The 22,573-nt window shown below is 42.6% G+C and overlaps 1 protein-coding gene across 14 annotated transcripts in view; it reads left to right on the top strand.

Annotated features, from left to right (window-relative positions):
* The window catches only part of LOC147335858 (adhesion G protein-coupled receptor L3), a 264,385-nt gene that overhangs the window by 18,802 nt on the left and 223,010 nt on the right, over nt 1-22,573 (top strand). For all 14 annotated transcript variants that reach the window (XM_086283022.1, XM_086283038.1, XM_086283063.1 and 11 more), the window contains exon 2: nt 8,578-8,666. The gene's annotated coding sequence lies outside the window, so the exon portion shown is untranslated. The remainder of the gene's footprint in view (nt 1-8,577; nt 8,667-22,573) is intronic.

The following is a 22,573-nucleotide window of genomic DNA, read 5'->3' as shown; positions in this document are numbered from 1 at the left end:
GAGTTGGAGTTTATTGGAAACACGCCTCGCTCGCTAAGCCAAAAGTTATATTCAGTGTGGAGCTCAGCTTCAGAATTCAGAAAGGGTCAAGTTCCATATTTGACTGGATGGGGACGGCAAGGGCAGGAAAGGTTGGTCGGGGTGCACGCATTTGCACATGGGACCCCCTTCCCATTGCATTCAGGAGTAAATTACCTGTAACTCGATCCACAGGTTCAATCAGTTGCAGATTTTTGGTCTTGAAGCGGAGAGGAGGCCTGCTTCGGGGATAGCCACAGTATCCCTTTCTCACAGGGAAATACATATACCGTAGTTAATGTTAGCTCCGAAAAGATTATCCAGTTAAAAAGTAACTAATTTGAAAATGACTCATTAATTAGTTTTGATTAATTATTTTGGAGCTGCTATTTTCAATAGTACAAAAAGATTCGTGGCTCTGGAGAATTTTAAGGGTAATTTTCACAGTTTTCTGCTGTTTAGCAGTCTAAGCGATTAGCCCTGAGTCATTACAACTCTGAGAAAGCTGACAGGTTTAAGCTCTCAATCAGATCCAATTGTCTTTCACTTTTTTCTTGGGTTGCTTGGGTTTATTTTAGGACCTCTCATAGACTCAACAACCGGCCAATTTATCTAAAATCGTTCCAAAATGTCACGGTTCTACGTGACTTGACACACGCGGGAAAAAGCACCCAAGCGTGCGTCCTGATCTGTCGAACGCACTCCTCTGTTTTATGACGTCTCATTTGCATCTTCCCTATCTGTCTCTCTCTCTCCGTGGCCTTGCGCCGGTAGCCCTTCACAGAACAAACGCGCCTCTGCGTGTGACATTATCATCAAAGAAAAATGCTAAATGCCTCGATTGTAGATGCACGCGCCGTGCACCCTCGTGAAGGACCTACGTGTCAAGTCCCACTAGTGTTACCCATACAATTTTCCCCTCTATTGACTTTTATGTTCTGTTGCAAGGTTGGTCATCATGGTGGGAATATATATGCATTCTAAATAAAGACGTGTGTGATAGTAATAATGATATTGCTCTACCAAGGTAAACAGCTCTGAAGAGGGAGTTGTGGTGTGAATGTGGTGTTTTGACAGCTTTATTTTTTGACCATAGGTTTTTGCACGTTTGGCGTTGACTGCTTTTTTTTGTTTGTTTTTTAGAGAAGCCTCTCTGAGCTTGGCTTGTTGGTGAGATCATGTGATAACACAGAAATCTGGCTGTGGCTTGAGAAGCAATCTAGGGCCCGAGGACTACAAAAACATGATATTTACATAAATATTCAAACGCATGAGCCTGCATACACCCACGTATGAAAATTTAAAATCGAGGTGCCGCGTACCACTTTAGCTGAATGCTTTATACTCGAGGCTATGTGTTCATCGACTTGTTTTGTTTGTGCTTTTCTTCCCCCCCCCCCCCCCCCCCCGTTTTTTAATAAATATGTCCACAGACAAAAGCTCGCAAACAAGAGTACGCGTGCATGCGGCGCAGACTAACCTACAGACTCGTATCCCAGTGTTCGTCCCTCTCCAATTAAGACCAATTAGGGCCAGTGTATGAGAAGGTCTTGTGGGGATGCACTGTAGTGCTCAATGCTGTACATCCCTCATCATCTCTTCTCATTTGTATGCCAGAGCGGTGTGAGAGAGAAATGGGAGCTACAGGGAAAGCATAAAGAAGATGATAGAAATGATGAGGGCTTAAAAAAAAGAAAGGAAAAGGTGAGAAGAAAAGAACGGGGGAGTGGGTGAGGTGGGGTGGGGGTGGGGGGGATCTACGGCAGCTAAAGCAGGGATACAGAGAGGCGAAGAGGTAGCGAATTAGTGAGCCTCAACAATGAGGAAGCAGACACGTAACTATACATAATCTACCTGCAGTTGGCAGCTACCTCAGTCAATTGTTATCAGCTTCCCTTGAATTTAATGTGACCCTTGGGAGTGTAGATGCTGCCCATGCATTATAAATGCTGCCCATTGATTTCAGTTGGTGAGCTTTCCCTCCCCTCAGAACGAGCAGGCTCTGACTCACCGTGATTTCTTAAGTGACCGTGGTGTGCAGTATAATTCATTAAAATCGCGTTTCACGAACGGAGCCCTTGTTTTTATTTCGCAGTTTGACTTGTTAATTGTATCAGTGAGATTTAAGCACTTCAAAATCATCTGGATAATATTATAAGGCATATGAGGACCTATGGGGGTCTCCGTTGGTCTTTCAGCTCCGTCCGTGGATCAGGTTTATTCGGCACACCCTACGCTCCAGTTTCTGGTATTCCTGGGTTTGTTTGTAGCGTTGCCTTGCAGGGAGGGAGGCATGAATGCTAGGTTTCCCGGCTGAATATTGCAGTGCAGGGAGACCAGCAACACTACTTTACATCGCCTGTCCGTGGTTTTAATGCAATGGCCGATCGGTTATGTCACAGGTGTCGAACTCCAGGCCTCGAGGGCCGGTGTCCTGCAGGTTTTAGATGTGTCCTTGAACCAACACAGCTGATTGAAATGGCTAAATGACCTCCTCAACATGTCTTGAAGTTCTCCAGAGGCTGGTAATGAACTAATCATTTGATTCAGGTGTGTTGACCCACGGTGAGATCTACCTGCAGGACACCGGCCCTCGAGTCCTGGAGTCTGACACCCCTGGGTTATGCGAAGCTTCCTCCACACGGAGCCGCAATAGTTACATTTGGTGAGTGTCATGGCACGTTATACTCGAAGTGCAGTTTACCTGAGGGTGCAAATGGAATCTTTATGAAGCCTGGTTATTTCTGTCTCCAAGAGCAGCTCATTTTAAAGTCCGTATAATCTATGAAATAGCTGCAAGTAGGCGAATAAGTACCAACATGGCGTATTACATACTTCACAGAGGAGTATGTAGGTTACTTAAGGCTGTCTGGGCTTGTAAAAGATGCCGCCATTTCAATACATTTTCTGTTCATTAGCCATATCTCCTTTGCCTTTGGCCCCGGCGTGCTCGGGCCGGCTTGTCAGTTACAGTGTCACAACTACAGGGTCATTTAATTTAAAGGCCTGCTCCGCCGATTAGAGCTTTTGTGGTGAGCCGCCGTGACTACTGTAATGCGAGTGTTTGGGTCAGCGATGGGCACAATAGCTTAGTTACTCTCGCTGACTTCCTCACTATTGCCTCTCTCTCTCTCTCAGCACATTTTCCACTTGGCTGATAAAATAAGCCACTCTTTGATGAGCTTTCGGCAGGCCGCGGCGTTGTGCTTCAATAAATGCTTTTATAAAGACACACCACAGGCTGTCGACTCGGATCAGTCATACAGCGGCCGCCTGCGTCCGCTTGCCATCTCATATTGGGACGCCATGTCCTGATAACGGGTTGTTTTGATGCATGATGATAAACGGGTAAAAAATAAAAAGTTCTGTAATGGACAACTTTTCTTCAAAGTGATTTGTTGTCTATGTTAAGACAGTATGAATGCTTAGGTAACCAGGAGCTGTAGCAAAGACAACAGAGAAGCAATCCATAGAAAGGAAGGCCACTGCAAATGTAGTTTTCCTTTTAATATAAACCCCACTACATTCAGTGTCTTGACGTATTTACATTCTGTAATATAGGACCATTTTATATAGTGAATCTCATTGTCTGGCACCGCAAGCAGGTAGAGTAGGCACTTTTCTTTAGCAGTGCTCACACAGTAGCTGTTCAAGCATCGCTTGCTGCCTCCAAAATTCTGGGATTTGTCCTGTTAAAGCACACTGATGTAGTCGGTGAGGCGGCTGTGGCTAAATCTACTTTGTCTTGTGCCGCTTGTGTTGCTTTCTCTCCTCTTATTTTTAGCTCTTGGTAGTTGGAAACAACACACTCGGGCTGAATGCTTTATCTGGGCAGGAACAACATAAGCTAGCAGTTGTTTTGTATGCTTTTGTGTAGGTGTGTAATTGCTTGTTCAGATTAAAGTGTTCTACATACTTACTTATACTGTATACATAAATACTAAACTAAATCTGCAATAGCCAGCTCTGTGCTCTTTGATTAATTCACTTTGCTGTTATCAACAGAGACTTTGTAGGATAATTAAGGCCGGGAGGTCAGCTCGTTTACTCGTCCTTTGAAGGAAAAGCTAGACAGCTGCCACCAGGCTCAAATGCACACTCACGAACGTGAGGAAAAATGCTGCTGCCATACACTAGAGTGTCATAAGGCCGGGATAGCTTGCACTGCTTGCACTTCCTTCTTTAGTTTTGTTAAAATTAACATTACAAACCACGGTGTAACCGTAAATCTTACACAGAAGAAAAGCACGGTTACACCCAATATTACTGTCAGGCGTGGTCAGAAATATGGCCTGCTGCTCTACAACCACACTCAGCAGTGATATTCAGCACACTGTACCACAATGAATCACTTTTGGGGTGTGAAATCAAATTCAGGTTTAAGTTCATGGCAGCGAAAGCTGGATAGTCATGCTGTGTTTCATCACTTTGTAATTTGGAAAGCACTCCTTTTGCCAAGGGGACTGAAAGGAAAAAAAAAGAAACAGGCTACAGTGGATAATGTAACAAAGAAAAGAAGCAGTTTTCTCTGTCTTAATGCAGTGGAGTTGCTACATACTGTACAGAGCCTCCTTTTGCGCTCATGCGTTTCACCAATTGGCAATCATGCACTTGTGGATATCCAGTGAGCCTGGCTAGCTTTCTTGGCACTTCAACAAAATTCTTTTACTTTGCTTTCCCGGTGCCTCCTGCTCTAACTGGTGGCATATCCTTAGCAGCCGGTGAAAAGTTAATAACAGGATGTAAAATTAATCTCAGTCTCAGTTGTCTCACAACTGAGACTGAGATTAACATGCAAGCCTTTTCTCTACTTGCCATTATTAGAAATACCAGCCTTTACTCGGATGTTTTAATGCAAAACTCTAAAATGCAAGCATGCACAGACTAAAGCGTTTTTTCTGTGCATGCAAGAATGCCAAGCTTTTTGATTAAACATGCTATGTTCACGTCTTGCTTACTTCCAGTTAAAGTCAGGATGCTTTTTAAATCACGGATGGATTATTTTATTAACAAGTAACAATTATACCTATAAGTAACAAAAATACACTTTTTAGAATTAGAAATTCTTCCCTTAAATGCATCCCACTGCAAGGATTTACACACTACGGGGCAGGTTCAGGGCTGGTTTTGGGCAACAAAGATAAGAGATGAGAGGAGATGACTAGCAGCCAGCAGGTTGCTGCTTTGAGCATCTCTCCGAAACGACTGTTTCTGCACATGATTTCTGACAGAAATAGGCATATTTCCAGCTTTACCTTACAAGCCCCACTTTAATTGAGGTTCTTACAATAGTTGCAATAAAAGGAAGATGAAAATAATCAGTGAGTAAAGTTGCAGTGCCTGCGGTAAATGTAGCTCAACCTGTAAATAAAAGGATGAAATCAAAAAGCTGTTTAAAATCGTTGAATTTATTGCAGTCTGTTCAAATGAAGTTGATCGGTATAAGCTTGAATGGATACCAATCACATTATACTTAATTATTAATTATGCAAATAAAGACACCTTTAATTGTATATATTTCACATGTATTTTACTCAGATGTGCAGTTTTCTAAAAAAAAAAAAAAAAAAAAAAAAGTAAAAAAGAAAGTAAGAAAGATGCATTTTACTCAAAATTACTGCTTCATGTTTATTGAGGGTGAAATTAGAGGGTGGCTCAAAACCAGACACCAGCTCTGGTATTGGTTTTGGATCAATACCAGTGCGATCAGATCGATACTTTGTTTCTACAATGCAGCCCACTGAACTCTATTAAGTACATGTTGTTTTTTTGGAAATCACGCATTATGAAAACTGTCTGAACCGTTTTGTGTTGATTGTCAAGTCTGTTTTATTTATAGCTGATACACATTCCAGGACTCCAAATAACCCAGTTTCAAAATACATGAAAAGCCAAAAGATGTTACGTTTTGTTGCATTAACAAGATACTGTGGAAAGTACAAATCACACTGATTTAGTGGTCATTAAAGTGTTTTTAGAGGTTGCAAATAGAGGATAATTTATCACATAAATGACACATTTCTCTACTCCACATGAGCTGCCTTTGTAGGTTAAAACCCGTGGTATCGGTATTAGTAATGGTAATTTTGGCCCTGTAATTAGTTGGGATTGGTATCTGTATTGGTAATATTGGCCCCCATGTTTACTTGGTATTGGTATCGGTAATTTTGGCCTTGTAATTACTTGGTATTGGTATCTGTATTAGTATCGGTAATATTGGCCCCCGCGTTTACTTGGTATTGGTATTAGTATCGGTAATTTTGGCCTTGTAATTACTTGGTATTGGTATCTGTATTAGTATCGGTAATATTGGCCCCCGTGTTTACTTGGTATCGGTATTAGTATCGGTAATTTTGGCCCTGTATTTACTTTGTATCGGATCGATACCAAATCTGTAGTATCTCACAGCACTACTGTAAATGTACACTTTCTTATGTTTTGCTAGGCTGCTAATTGAGTGCAATCCTTTAAAAACTCATCTTTAAAGGAGCAGCTAATATATGGATAAGGTGGCATGATTGTTTGCAGTTAAAAAATGTATATGATTATACAACACTGGTAAAGTAGACATTGGTAGTGTCTGTCTCCAACAAGAAAATTAGGTGATTTTCCAGATAATGCGTCGGTCATTCAGCCTTATGGATGTATATTTCTCTGTCCAGAACTCACTGATGATGTGTTGGAAGCCTCACCTCCCAACTACTGCCAGTACTTTAACACTAATGATTGGACGAGAGCAGTAAATTTGGCTCTGATAGTGTTTCTGCTGAGTGCGAAAGACCAAGGAGAGCAGCAAGGAGTTTATAAGAGGTAAATGTGTAAAATTAAAGCTCTGTCCAGTTGCTGTAATTACTGTTAATTAGGTTTGATCAGAAAAAGAAGTGAAATCAAGCGAAAGCACACGATGAAAGCCTACCATACCGCCCAGAACATAATTTTTGCTTTCTGTTCTCGGTGCAATTGATTTCTCCTTTTTGTGCAGCAGTATGTGGTTAGGATTGTTGCAATATGGTGCGACCGTGCTCCTTTCCAAACACTTGCAGGCCTGCTAAATGACTGGCAGATGCTCTGTTGACCAAACTAGTTTCAGCAGTTCAGCTAAATTGACCTATCGCATCTGTTTTCTCTGCCAAAGTCTCAAATTTGATCAAACATAATGAACAGCAGATTTGATGAAGCACGTCCCCGGCACTTGTTCGAAAGCCAAGACCGGTTGGCCATTGTGCCTAGATAATATTTAGAAATTTGGCAATATAATTGAGAGCCATTCTTTTTCTTTTCATTTGCAAGCATCTTTGCACAATCTGACAGAAGTAAAGGAATCATTTCACTAAGTACCTTTTTTTTTTTATCATTGGCACACATGCACAAATTATAGACTCTCGTTTTCCCAGTGTCTCTGTCATTTTAAATCACAGCCAGTGCTTTTAAAAGAGACGTGGACATGAGGCGGACAACCCAAATAGGTGAGAGGAAAGAAAAAAAGGTTGTTTTAATTAAGTCAAAAGGAAAATCTACCTAATTTGCATAGTAAACACAGTGCTACCGATTAATCCTTTTTCTTTTTTTTGTTTTTAGCTTATTATTCAAGACCATCCAGTGCCATAGACACCTCAATTACAAAAGCTTTGGTGCTCATCAGTTTTATGATTGCATGTGAGATTTAATTATAAATCATGTAATGATTGTTTTGCGTCACAATAACAAAGAGAACAGCTCGTCGTGTGTTTCATCAGGGATGCCGAAGAATTGCTCTTTCCCAGAACCGCTGAATGCCATTTGATTTTACCTCTGTGTGCATGCTCTTCATTAATACGTCTATAATTAAACCTAACCACTTCACCCCTCGCACACGGATATGGTGCCAGCACAGATATAAATTGAATGCGTTCAGTTGAAATATATATAGTGAACAGGGCAACGCTAAGGATGGGAGACGAGAAATCTCTGAAAGAAAGCACTCCAAAGATGGATTGATACGATGGCTAAAGAGGCAGGGAGGGATAACGAGGGGAAAACTGGAAAGTGTGAAAGGTGACTGGGGGAGGTTGCCATCAAAATGCTAATGTTGTGTGGGATATTTACTGCAGAGTGTTAATGTAGTTTAAAACAGGCTCTTTGTCCTGCAGCCCATCACCAAGCTCCTGTTGGGCCCTAATAAATCAGCCATTAAAAGCTGATGTGACCTGAATAGCACTTCATACAGCGGCAATCGGGCCGTAGCACCAGTATGGGAACCAGAAAGCAGCTGAAAAATTTATGAAGATGCCACTTAATAACGGTCGACCCAGAAGCGAGCAAAATAAAAAGTGTCTGTGTGATGTGGCTTGGAGAAAGTAACGCTTGGACTCCTTTTTTTTTTTTTTTAATTTTTTGGTTTTTTTTAAGTAAATCTGTGTCATACAGTAGACGTGCAGATGCCTCTTCATGTTGGCAGACGTTAAAGGTTCCTGCCTTTTAATTGCGTCCCCTGTCGCCCGTTTGGAGAGAATACAGCGAGAGTCGGTGTGTTGCTCTAACATAAGTATGCCCTGCTCTAACTTTTGTGTTCTCTTCCAGGACAGGAAGTGCTTTCCCTATCTGGAATGTGATATACGGGATTTGTTCAGCAGCAGCACTCAAGGACCGCTCTCCTCTCTCGAACTGAGGTATTGTACACTTTTTATCAGCATTTCTGACAGCATCAGACTGTAAATGTACGGCGGCCCTGAGAGTTTAGACGCACTGCAGCTTAAGAAAACACCAGCAAATCGAAAAAAAAAAATGCTGCAAAAGCACACAAAAAGTCACAAATTCAATTCAACAACAGTTACCTCAAGGGACTCTATAATACTGTCAGGTAAAGACCCTACAATAACTCAGACTTGGCGACAGTGGCAAGGAAAAACTCCCTTCTAACAGGAAGAAGCCTAGGGACAGGAGGGGCAGTCATCAGCCGTGATTGGCTAAAGGCGAGGGGAGGAAGTTGGGATGAACGACACACTGTGGAAGAGACAAGCTAACAGTAAATGGCTAATAGCAAACACGTAGCTACAGCATTATATGAATGATATCTCTGCGTTATCATCAAAATAATGTTGGTCAACATCACAACGGACCAATCACAAACACTCAGTTAGCATTGGCGAAGAAGTTAGCTAATGCTATTAAAAGCTACCATAAGCAAACCGAAACGAGTAACCTAAATTTGGCGGACAGCAAAGCTAACTTGATAATATATTTATTAAAACACACGTTACCATGGCATCTTCTTATCGTTTACACCGGTGAATCCTACTTCTTTTAAGGGTGTCTCAGTGCAATTCTTCCCATGTTTTGGTTGCTATCATTTTTGCAGCTGGTCCGTCTCCCCAAAAACACTTTTATTTTGTGAGATTTTTTTTTCCTACTTCTGTTGTCTTTAGCGTTCTTCTAGTTGCTGGTGTTTTCTTCAGTTGCGGTGCGTTTGAACTCTCAGGCCCAGCAAATGGGCCTGAAAACGACTCCGTGCAAGTCATGAATATGCAGCGCAACCCAGATTAAGTCTGCAACCCATACACCACCAACCCCACCCAGCACAGCACAGTAATGAAGAGCATTCATGTGGGCCAATTGGGCTGGTACTCTGCGCGCAATAGGATGTTTATGAAAATGATTCACGATAGGTGCTCATCTTCATATGCAAATCTGTGGGACACCACTGTTAGGCCTCTAATTTGTGCCGGCGGCGGCGAGGAGGGTGTTTTTTTCTTTTCTTTTCTTTTGGTCGGTAACCATACGTATCTACGGAGCGTGCTTGGATTTCATTCCCTGATGCAAATGATGTTTTCGGTGTAATCATGCAAAAGCACAGCTGGCTTCCATTTCTCCACACCTCGAGCCTGTTGCTCCCCCGCACCCCCTCACTGCTGACTCTTAACCACCAGAACCTTCCTTGCGCCGGGCTCCTGTCTCCTCTTCCCGTCTGTTTGCCGTTGTTGTCTCCTGCAGCCCTTGTGTTTGCTCTCTGCTTCTTGTAGTTATCTTCTTTCCCTTTCCTGTGTCACTTGCCATACCAGCCCTCCCCTTTTCATCCCATCATCACACACACACACACACACACACACACACACACACACACACACACACACACACACACACACACACACACACACACACTTCTCTCCACTGCCACCACCTCCAAGCAACCCTCTTCATATTGAATGGATCCACTAGCCTCGGTGCCTCCTGCGGTGAGCCTGGATTGAATTCAATTAGGGAGATTGTTTGCCCTGCAGAGTTTACTGGTGGGCTCCGTGGATGATAGGTTTGCCTGCCGACTTCCCCTTCTCCCCACGTCCTCCTCCTCCCTCACTCATACACACACACTCTTCCACACACAAAGACACACCACTACATCCATCTACCCTGTTTCCCCTGCATCTGACTCAGTGTAGACACCCTTCCTTTCCTCTTTCTCCTAACAACTTCCTTTTGGCAGTGCACTTGCCTTTCTATTTCCATTTCCTTCTTTTTTTTTTGGTGTGTACACTGTTTACGTTGCTTTTCAGGCCCTCGTTGATGTTTTTATGCTATTTTGTGACATCGCATTCAACATGATCAAGGCATAAAAATTGGCACAGTGGGGAAAATGTGTCATATCACCTCTTTGATAAGACCACAGGGACTCATATTCTTCATGTGGCTGTTTCGTGAGAGTTGCTGGGATGGGATTTTTCAGATGGGAACTGTTTTATTTGAGCTTAATCCCAGCAGCTACACACACACATTTCAAGATAATCCCCACCCCCATTTTTTGTTCCAGAATTAATTTTCCCATTTTCTAGCATATCCAGCATAAAGGGAAGGGCAGTAAATGTTGCTGACATAGGAGTAATGGCCACATTAGTTGCAAGGTGAAAATAGAATTGTGCTGTCATTTGAATAACATTGAGAGCAGCAGGCGGTACTTATGCATGCTGCTGGCTTGTAGTTTTAGATATGAAGTGAAAATCTGGTACAGACATAATGGCCCTGGTCTCTGTTCTGTGTAGAAACATATTTCAGGGACTTGTCCTGTAACCCGCTGCTTTCCTTCAGATGTCACGCTGTGTGACTGTGTACCAGTGCTCCTCAAAAATCAGATACTGTATTAGTGCTGAAAGATGTCAAATGAATTAAAAGCTAGGCATCGCTTTGATGATAAACGTCCTAATGCACTCTGACGTGGAATTACGACCTTCGTTTGATGTACCTTTTTTTTGCCTGATTTGTGGTCACTGCCGATTATGTTTAATTCACTTGAAGGCAATGACTTTGTGGGGCTTTAAAGAAAACGTTTGATTTACAAACAAGTGTCATTTGGCAGAAGGATATTTTTCAAGCTAATACGCGAGAAGAATCCTAAAGTAGACCGATTATACTTCCTTTTTCTCTGATACTTGTGCTGTTACAAACCTGTAAATGGTAAATGGCCTGTATTTGTATAGCGCTTTTCTAGTCCCTAAGGACCCCAAAGCACTTTACACACCCAGTCATCCACCCATTCACACACACATTCACACACTGGTGATGGCAAGCTACATTGTAGCCACAGCCACTGACCAAATGCTCGGATGCTCTTGCTTTAGCCTGCGCTAAACACTCAGTTTCAGGTGCTGTTTTTCTACTCTTGTGTCTGATTGATGTCAGAGGCACAGGATTTCCTTATATGGTCATCTCAGGTTCATTGTTTGTTTATTCATGCCACTTCATGCTAAAAGACACGGCTCTTCCATCTGTAAAGAGCAAGATCGAGGTATCAGAACGCAAAGTGTAACTACCGTTATATTGCCAAACTGTGTCCAATGTTTACAGTTTGTTTCCGGAGGTCCACAATGTCAAGACAAAGAGTTTCAATGCCCACGAGCACCAGGTTTTGTTTACCTGACAAGGAGCAGCCAATCAGCGAAAGGCTTTTAGGAAAGGGAGCCTTAAAGAGACGAGTGATGCAGTGTTGCAGACACAAGGCGACCTTTAAGGTGCTGCTTAAAGATTAGCAAGGATTTTATGTGGTTAATAGATACTCTGGGTGAAGTCCAAGAATAAAAGTTTAGAGCTGGAAATTAATATAATAGACCCCATTTTTATCTGAACATCTACAAAGCTGCAGAGCTTTTTAGCCTGTTAGAGAATTGAAGCTCCGTGTCTGTCTGCAGTGCTTTGCATAGCCAAAGTGGCTTCCTTTAGCGTCAACCATTCAGGTTACTTTAACCACAGTGGCCAGAGATGACTTTAGCCCCGCCAGGTTTTTGGTTCTGTTAGCTTAAAGCCCTGCCGTTTGTTTTCATAGCGTGATCCTGCCTGGACTTGTTGAAATGATGCAAAACAGGTCATTTGAATGGAAAAGGCAGTGAAATCCTTTCGGCCAATGTCAGCAGTGTTCTTGAATTTGAATCCTATCCAGAGGTAGTTGACTTTGCACGTCTTTGTTTTTCGTGTCCTGTTACTTGGGGCAACTATGGTCAGGCCAGAAGCAGGCTGCTCCGAGGATACCAGACAGCATCGAAACCCTCTAAATGACCAAATTATTTAAAAGGCACACATTGTTTTGTGTAGTGCACGGCTGATAATGATGACCCTCTGTGAAAAGTGTTGTTGTCAAGACAACCGCACCTTGCTGGGGGATAGATTTATTATGACGTGTTTGTGGTCATTTTCTCCCAGTGGGTAGTGGGGCGCGAGGGGGACCTGATGTGAAAGTGCTCCCGCAGCTTTATGAAAATGCTGCTTAGTCATTTCTTTATGTTGATTTGATGATTATTGATTTTAACCTCAAGCAAATTTGTGTCCAATAGCTAATATGCTATTAGAATCATCAAAGATGGCGTGTTTTCGAGGTGAACGTTTTTTGCAGACGGGACTCCAAAAAAAAAGTTTCCATTCTGCCGTTGAGGTCATACGTGATCATTTCTCTTTGAGAGCATGTGTTAACAGTCTCATACTCTAATTACTCTCACAGTCAGTAAGGGGCAGGCAGTTTTAAGCCATTTGTTTATAGCTGAGGGTAAACTTGCACAATAAAACTCCACACAAGGACACATCGAGCGGATGTAACCGTAATTATTTAGTGTTACGTCACCTGGAATGTGTCTGCGCGCTGTATGTGCGTGTACCTGTGCTTTATGTGGTGCTTGCTGTGACACTGCACTATATATAGCTCCAACGCCCATCTATTCCAATATAATATTCATGTCTTCAGTGGCAATTCGTCACTCTCTTGAACTGCATTATCATGGTAATGCCATCTATGATTTCTCCATGCATCTGTAACGCCTGCAAAATTTGGTATCAACGGTACAGAATAAATATAGCTCTCAAAGAAGAGTTTAAAACAAATCAATAGCTGCATTTAGTTTAAAAGTTTTAGGAAATATCGGGGACAATATTAGGTACACCTCGTTAGCACTGGGTTGGACACCCTGTTGTGCTGGAGACATTCCTTTGACATGATAACAAAACAGGTGCTGTATATTTGTTGCCAGCACACACATTGTACAAATCTTGCATTCCTCCACATCCCAAAGGTGCTCTATTGGATTTAGATCTGATGACTGTGGAGGTTATTTGAGTACAGTAAACTCATTGTCACATTCAAGAAACCGGTTTGAGATAAACTGAGCTTTGAGACAGGGTGCGTTACCCAGCTTGAATCACATAGTCGGCAACATGTTTTGCTTAAGTCATGCTCATTTGGTACGATAAGGCACAAAGCGGATACCTTGGGGGACGGATATCGTCGTTTAATGAGTGTTTTTTTTAGTTACTGTTGCCGTCTAGTTTTCTCCTCTGACCTCTGGCATCAACAAAGAGAACTATCGCTCACTGGATATCTTCTGTTTTTCCGACCATTCTCTGTAACGCTAGAAATGTACGGGAAAATCACAGTAGATCAGGAATTTTTGATCCATCCGGCACAACCATGCCGGATTCAGAGCCATTTAAATTGCCTAAATTTCTTCCCCATTCTGATGCTCAGTTTGAACTTCAGCAGGTGGTCTCGAGCACATCTACACTCTTAAATGCATTGAGCTGCCATGTGATTGGCTGATTAGATATTTGCGTTTGGTTGAACAGGTATAAAGTGTCCGGTGACAGTAGGTAGGTTAGCTTAACTACAACACAAAGGTGGGAAAGAAGAGGAGAATTATTATTTTGGACTTATTAATTATTTTTTGTTTTGTTTTGATGCTTATAGAAATGTAAGAAGCAGGATTTGTGAATTTAGCACATGCTAACTGAAGTATTTCAGGAAATCACTGCCCAGCTAGCTAGGCTAGCATAACTGCTGTTAAAGCAAGTTCGGGTTATGCTATTTTATCTGTCAAAATATAATATATGTATTTAAAAAAAAAGAGCTTTAAAGGTCCTGATAAACTGATTATGTTATTTGTGGACAGGTTGAGTCATGCTAACTGTTTTTCCTATATTCTACTCAAAGTCAGTGCTAATGCTAAATGCTAAACATGCTAATGCTAACTCAGTAAGAAAGTGAAAGAACACATTTCCCACACTGTTGACCTCTTCCCTTAACCCTGTGCGTCTGTTTAGTGGAGGGATTTCTGAGATAACACTTCCTCTTTTCCATTCCATCTCTCCACCTCTACATACCCACTTAGCTATTGCATGTCACAGCCCACCTCCACAGTCCCACAGGGCTTTGCAGGTGAGTGTTTCACTTTTCGTGACTGGTAAAAGTAAAAGTCCCTTCAGCACCGATGCCCACCCAGGTCTGACAGAGACAGCATTAAATTTGGACGGGGCTATTTTCGGTAAGGGAAAGAGGAGGGGTCACTGTCATGTGCCTGGTCGCTCTCCTGATACCCAGCCTGACAGTTTGGGTGTCTTAATAAAACAACATCCCTGACAGCGAGCTCACACAGCAGCTCAGTGGTTTCGCTCCATCATCTTCCGCCAGCCCTTCCTCTCCTTGGCTTCCCCACTGTGCCCATGTATCGCCCAGCTCCTCGCTGTGACCGCTCAAGCTGATTTAAATGAACAGGACGATCTGTTGATTGCTATTAGATTCATGCATAGCTTGCACCTCTGGGGGGGGGGGGGGGGTCTGCCATTATCCCATTTGATATACTGTAGCAAAGCAACAACTGGCCTACATTCAAAGCCACTCTTTATACTCTTTTTATACTCTTTATTTGTTACTCAGGTGTATCTAACTAACCTCAAGAGCCTTTTTCCTTCGCCTTCTGGTTTTCGTAGCACTCATTCTCCCTTGAACTTCTGCTGCACCCTATCCAAAAGCTTCAATTCCAGCAAAGGTGTGCTGTTCTAATCAGCTCTGTTTGATGTGTGGAGGCAGCAGGCTTTATGGAGGAGCCAAGATCTCTTAGGACATTAAGGCTAGAGGAGAGGGAGGAGAGGAAGAGATTACTGCTAGTCTTTTTATAGAGGATCACTCCATCTTGTCCTTTTTAGCTCACTCATTAGTTCTCGCTTCCCCCCGGAGGGTGATTCTCTCGTTCTGTCTCTCACCAAAACTGAGGCCTCTTCTTTCACTTTGGCAAAAAAAACAAAACAAAGAAAAAAAAACCCTTGTCTGACCATCATTTAGGCAAATATGATCCAACAGTGTTTCCGTTATCACAAAGTCAGAGTCAAAAAAGTGCTTGTGTGGTTCCCACTTTGGCAGGTATTTAAAAAAAAAAAAAAATTTTTTTTAAAGCAGCCCAGGAGAGAGAAGGGGATGAATAATGATTGCACATGCCTCCCTTTGTCAGCCGTGGAGCCGGCGACATGCCTTTTCTTCATTTCCATCGCCCAATTCCCTCCATTTCCTCTCTCCCTCCCTCCCTTCGGTCAGTACCTGTGAAATCAGACATCCTTCTGTGCCTGTCAAAAAATAACCACATCTGCAGCTGCAACCGGCTGTCAGGGGAGTTCACCGCCTGACAACTTGCGCGCGCACTGAGGTAATCAGAAGTTGTCAAAAGTGAAGTGTCCTCTGCTTTGACTGAGCTTGTGCGGTCCCGTCCAACACCGGGAGCTTTGGCTGCGGTGTAGGTGTACTAATGGCCTCTTTGTCATCAGGGATCATTAAATAATGTCCTGCGACTGCATATTTTGGCAGCAAAATTGTTGTTTAGCTGAGGAAAATGGAGACACGGATAGATAATGGGAGCCCGCATTCGCTGCCAGCCTGCTGGCCAACTCTGTCGTGGGATGGAGCGCCTCATACGCTTTCATGACCTCCTATGATCATACATCATTTTCAAGTGCTTGGAATGCAATCCTTTCTTTTTTGGTTTTCGTTTGTTTACATATTCCCAGGTAGCTTGTGAAAATTTAATTTGTTCCCCATATGCATTGGGTGCTCCTCTGTGAGGAAGCACCTGTCTTATAAAAAATACCCCCACAAGCGAAGAGGAATTATTGATTTGCATCTGTTTAGTCGGGATGCCGCCCTCCACGCGAGGATCCCGAAGGTGCCGTCGCACCCGTCTGTCCTTTTTACGGTGGCTCTAAAACCGTTGATAGGGGCCGCGATCCGTTTCTGCCCTCCCTTGAGTTTTATTTACAGCCCCAGCCTGGCAATAAAGCCCGAAATTTATGACTTACTTTTTAATTAGAAATAATGTCTTGTAGAGTTTAAGTGATGGATGGTTTAATCAATATATAGACCGTGGCTGGGCCTATGATAAACGTCTCTATTGACAGAGCGCAAAGTAGCCTAACTTAACACTTTGTCTTTCAAAGAAATATGAAGTGTTTTGTTTGGTGACGGGAACTGTACGCTGCCCTTCTCTGTGTCTCTCTCATTATTCTTCTTTCCATTTTACTGTCTCTCGCAACTCTGTCAACACTTTTTTCCTCTCAACAGGCAGTGTTTTCTACAGAATGAATCAACCTCCCCTGTCACACTGTATTTAGGTAATTATTTTACTACCCGAAACCCCTATTGTGTTTTGTGCCACATTTGCTAAAGTTTAAATAAAATAAGTGCTGAAGGTGGGTTCTTGTGAATGGAAACTGACAAGCTGGGAGAAATGCATTTCTCAGATAGAGGGGGGACTTTTTTAGTTTCTTTTTTTTTATTATTGGGCAAAGTGGTTTCCTCTTTCTCTCAGGTTCAGAGAAAAAGAGGGAGCAAAAAGGATTTTCAAGTAGAATAATTAAATAGGAATCAAGTCAATGGGATTTGTTTCCTGGCGCTGCAGATAATTGCGTAATATACACCGGGGAATGGAATTGTGGTACTTGACGATTGAAGTTCAATTTTTGTCACTTGCGGCTTATTGTGAAGTGTTCAAACGTGACATGCGCTGTGCTTAACTCCGCCGTTTTCCACAATCCAGACAACTCCACAGAGCGATCAGACAAAATCGGCTGTAATTTTGCACAGGACTATAACTAACACGCGCCATTATACTTCTAAAATGTCAGGGAACTGGGGGGAAATAGTTGTGTGAAATCAAATCAGGGATGCAGCAAAAGGGAAAGCTCCAAAGTGTCATATTTCAAAAGCTTTAGCTAGCTTGTGCCTGGCTTTTGATTATTAGATAGCTTACTTAATAAAAATGTTAATCATCATTTAATATATTTTTATCATGTGGATAAAAGAAAACACAAGATATATTTTCGGTTTCCCAAAGTTGTAAAATTCCACTGTTATAGCAGTCAAACACAAATATGTATCTTACTACAACACATTTAACGTGTTCGGTTGTTTGTTTCTCTGACTGTGAACTCAAGTCCTCAAACCCCGGGCTACGAACCGGAGTCGTTTGGTACTGGGCCGCGAGAGTTCAGGCTTGGGTGTGAAATTTATGACTTTCAGGGTTTTTATCAGTTTTTATTGTTATTTTTGAAACCATTTTTATCGTTAACTCGGTTTCCCTGGGTCTTTTCCTGTGTGGTTGGATTGTATCATTTTTATTTCACCACCACAGCATATATGCAAAAGCTGAATTATGCATGATGCATTATGACGCCATCAGGTTGCCTCTCAGCCGGCTTCTTAGCATTGGAATAAATGCTTTTGTGCATCTACAGCACCTCATAAAACCATTTTGTTTTCATTGCACAACAGTGACAACCACAAAGCTGAATTATAGATGCCTAGCAGCCACCTAGCAACAGGCTAAAATGAACCTGTTATTACATCTAAACAAACTACAGCAGCTATTTTTTTGGGTGCTGTTAGTGTGTTTCAGTTTGTCAGGATCAAGAAAAAGGCATGTACTAGTACCTTTAATCAAATACAAATTTAAAAGGAAATAACAATAATATACATCAAAACCAATGTTGGGTTCGATCTTGGCAGCACCTCCTGGTAGTGTCAAACAAAGATATTGTGGTAGACGGCAGAAAAGATGAGGGGGGAAAAACCTATGCAAACAGAATAGCTGCTATAAATAATAAAAATAGAAGTTTAATGCTGTTTAATGCTAGATTTTAGAGCATAAATATGAAATATAGTCTAACGTACCCTTTTGCACAACAGTGACCTGCTACATGACGTTATCACATAAAGGTAAATATATTACACACTCAAGTCTGGGTTTATAAAGTTAATGATTACTAATCAGTAAGATAAGAAGCAAGAACAGTGACAGAATGTGTGTTGCATCAGAGTCCTTCCTTCACCGTTACACTTGAATACTTGCAACATGACGCCTGCCTCTGCAATCCAGACCACCTACCTCAAAGAGAACAGGATAATCTTAGCTATATTCAAACACGCACAGATCGGTGCACACCAACATGAAATCACCTGACCTCTAAGACAAACCACAATACCTTCCTTTCTTATTGATTAGTCTTGCATTCACTGCCCAGGGCAGGTGGAGGCCTTAATAACGGCTTTATGCTTTGTTTTCATGGTCCCTGGAATAGAATAACCACAAATGACATGGATCTCATGCTATGAGTCCCTCTGGTCAATGGTTAACTGCTCTGCAGTGATTCAAAGCATCCGGGCTCTGTTGCGAGTGACCGCTCGTATACGGATCTCGACCTGGATACGTTTTCTTCGCCCTCGCTCCCCACCCTCCACGCTCGCCGGTCTAATTTCTGCTCTTTTCCTCCCTTGCGCCGGCATGTATTACCTTATCTGCCTCCTTTGTGAAATATAAGCTTGTAGATAAGTAGTATATTGGGCCGGGTTACTCATGTCTGTCTTGTTCATTCCTCACAATCCTTTAATTCCCTCTAGAAAGCTATTTTCCCAGACTGCAGGTGGCCTGTGTTGTAACGTAGAGGGCACGCCTGATCTCCCCACAGCAAACACAGACATGTAGTCACCTCTTTTGTATTCTCTACAAGTGCTGGTAATGCCCCAATATGCATGTGTACTGCAAGTGTACACATGACTAATCTCGGAGACAGCGTAGCAACATACCACTGATAGGTACGCAGCTTTACCCGAGATTAGCCATGAAGTCAGGAATTATTCAACTGTTGTGTTTGTGCCCTTTTTATTTCTGGTTGACTGATGAATGGCACGCACAAAACAAACAGAATCCCGCATGAAGCTTTTAACTGCGGTTACCCCTTAGTCTACGGTTGTTTGCTGTGTAGACTCCGGGGGGGGGGGGGTTACGCCATCTTTTTCAAAGCATGACTCTGTTCTGACACTCGCTACAGTAAACTGCATTAAAGGAGGGAGTGAGCGTTTCCAACCCAGAGTAAAAAGCAATGCCCTGAGACAGAAACTGGTCCTGTTCGCTGGTCAGGGTCACTGCCCACCACGACCTCTGTTCTGGCCAGTTAATTAGGAATTAGAACAGGCATGACCCTCAGGATGTTATCTACGTTAGAGTAATGAACACCTGGAAATTCTGGAGCTTGTGCACAAGTCACCGCATTGTGACTTTTAAACTCCTGTGGCCTTTATAATTCTACTCCCAGGATTTTCTTCCATTTCTTTTTTGTCCCCTTAAAGGGAATGAGGTAGTGTCACGCAGCCGGATAAATGTAATTTCCATTCTGTGGCACTTAGATCTAAGCTAAAAGCAATCAGCATAGGTTAAATTTAATATAGTCCTATTTATTGTCCAAGAATTACCTTGCTGTTATAGACTGTTATGTCCTTTCCTGTTAAATCTCTGTGGTGTCCATAAGAGCAGATATCCATAATATAGTCATCCTTTCATTTATGAGGGGCAGCCAATCAGAAAAAAGCTGGCTTAAAGTAATGCTGAAGGGAGCTATATAAGCTTGTTTACAACGGGGATGATGTGAGAGGTTGTGCCGAGCCTCAGTGTAAGATAAATAAAGATTATTTTTGTCAGTCATGCAAAGCTACTCTGGTATAGTTCACGAATAAAAATATGGGTTTTGCTAAGTGGTGTAGCAAGTATCCTTGGTATGGTTTAACAATGTTTTATACGGGCTGCAGTATTGAATTTTTCTTCAACAATTTGTCCAATATCGTGTTGAAAGAACTGCATACTTTTATAAAGTTTGCTGTAGCCTGTAAAAACACCTTTAAAAAAATTACTTTCATTCATCCTACCGCAGAGTTATTTCAAATGCCAGCGTGTGCAACATGAATAAAAGCGCGACGAATATAAAAATTCTAGAAAAGCGTGACTGAAGGTAATGCAAGGGAAGGAAAAGTATTTTGCAGAAACGCACTGTTGTGTGTGTTGTTTGGATACCTTTGAGAGGCTGTAAATCCATCGTCAAATCACGTGTACCCCGGTTATAACTGGTATTCCATTTGCATCAGCAAAGCAGAGCCGCCTCAGCGCCATATTTGTATTCAGAGAGGAAAGCGGCACAGGTGGAGCGTGGGTTCCACAGCTAAAAATATGGACCTTAAAATTACATATACATGCTCTTGTTTCAAAAAAAAATCCAATTTCATTTATAATTGTGATATCGCATTTGTGGTGCAGCTGGTGTGTTCATGCAGGGCGACTGTGATTTTTATTTCATTCTGCCCGTGTAGACCCAGATTTCCTCCTGTCTGCCATATCATAATCACTTGGCCCGATGCCTTGATTTGGTGAATTGTTACACCCCGACTAGGTAGTGTATGATACACCAGCTCACATTCTGCATTATTTTATCAACTGCTTTTTTCAGGTCACAGTGCAGCCGAGAATGTGGCGGGTTTGGGTTATTTTTTTTGTTTTTTGGGTTTTTTTCCCCCCTCCCCTCAGTCTGTGCTGGCAGTGAGCACGCCCCAGTACACACAGTCCCTAGATGCAGTCTGGCAGGCCTAGTGAATCATCTTCCCGTCACAGGTGGGGGAAATACAACAGCGGGATTGGCAGTCCAAAGGTGGCATCTGGCCCGCTCTTGAGTGAGGTGTTTGGCTCTCTTGCTTCCCCTGTAAAAGACTGTGTCTTTTTTTCTTATGCAGGAGGAAAGAAAGTAGTTAAGCAACTTTATATTTCCCCTCCGCCCTGAAACGGTACACCAGTGATGCTGCAGATTTTTAAGGTAATACCTAGATTTCGAAACCCATCACAGGGTCTGTCTGCGCCTCCGTGAAGCTTTAACCCTGATTGTTTGCGTGTTTGCATTTCTGTTACTGTGGCCGCGTTTCTCTCGCACCCCCTCTCCCCACGTGTATTTGAGAGGCTGTTTCATCTGCGCTCTTGTAGCAAGGTGGCTGCGAGGGCCGCTGATCAAAGGCGGACTCCTCGGGGCCAACGAGGGCCCAGCTCGAGCAGCAGATGTTTCCCTTCTCTGTTAGCACTTCAGTTAGAGCTATCCTTATTTAAGCGGCTCCCTGCTTGCTAATGGCTCTCGCTGGTGTCGGATACACCAGATCGCTTTTCTTCTCCTTTGTGTGTGGAACATGGGACAGAACGCGAAACGCCAGGGATATCTTGTTCCTCTCTGACACTCTCATTGTGCTCCTCTGTGAATTTCTGGCCAGAAAAATCCCTTTCACAGTAATTGGGTGTGAATGAAACACTTGCGCTTGACTATTGTCTACAGTACAGTCTTGTATTCAGGCCATTGGTTAAACAAGCCAAGAGAGAGGGCAGAGACGGATAGAGAAAAATTGTTTGTGTGTGTGCCGGGGCTGCGGAGGATTAGGGTAGACCTCGCAAGAGTAGAGAACTATGTGAGGAAAATTATTAAAGAAAGGGGAGTTATTGTCGCTTGCAGAAAATGAGGGAAAACAAAGAAACTATTCGGGCCGTATCAGGAGCAGGGAGGGACAGGAATGGGTTTCAGTGAGAATAGAGACAATTTGGAAAAAGTAGCGAGCGGAATACAAAGTGGACAAGCGCATTGGTTTAACAGAAACTGCCAGCTCAGGTCCAGATTCTTCATATGGCGTACAGGAGATTGATTGAAAGATTTGGTGGGCCTAATTGCACTGCACCATCTGGCCAAGTTAAAGAACCTGCCAGGCATGTGACAGTTTCCAACAGGCTCACTGACGAGCAGATGTGTGCAGGCCTCGTGCATGCGCACGCGTGTGCGTTTAGAGCACGTCAGTCCCTCTTTACTTTGTGATCGCTTCTTTGTTTTTTGAGAGAGAGGGAGAATGAAGACAAAAAAAGTCTTGAGTTACAGAGACCTGACGTGCAAATGCATATTGTGAAAGCTCTTTTTTGCATAATTAAATCTCCCTGTG

Source organism: Aulonocara sp. 'chitande type north' Nkhata Bay, linkage group LG3 (assembly GCF_057382095.1).
Source record: "Aulonocara sp. 'chitande type north' Nkhata Bay isolate Kocher_YH1m ecotype deep benthic linkage group LG3, A_spYH_male_GT1.1, whole genome shotgun sequence".
Classification (NCBI taxonomy): Eukaryota; Metazoa; Chordata; class Actinopteri; order Cichliformes; family Cichlidae; genus Aulonocara; species Aulonocara sp. 'chitande type north' Nkhata Bay.
Note: the sequence above shows the minus strand (reverse complement) of the source record. Positions and strands in the feature narration are given on the sequence as shown.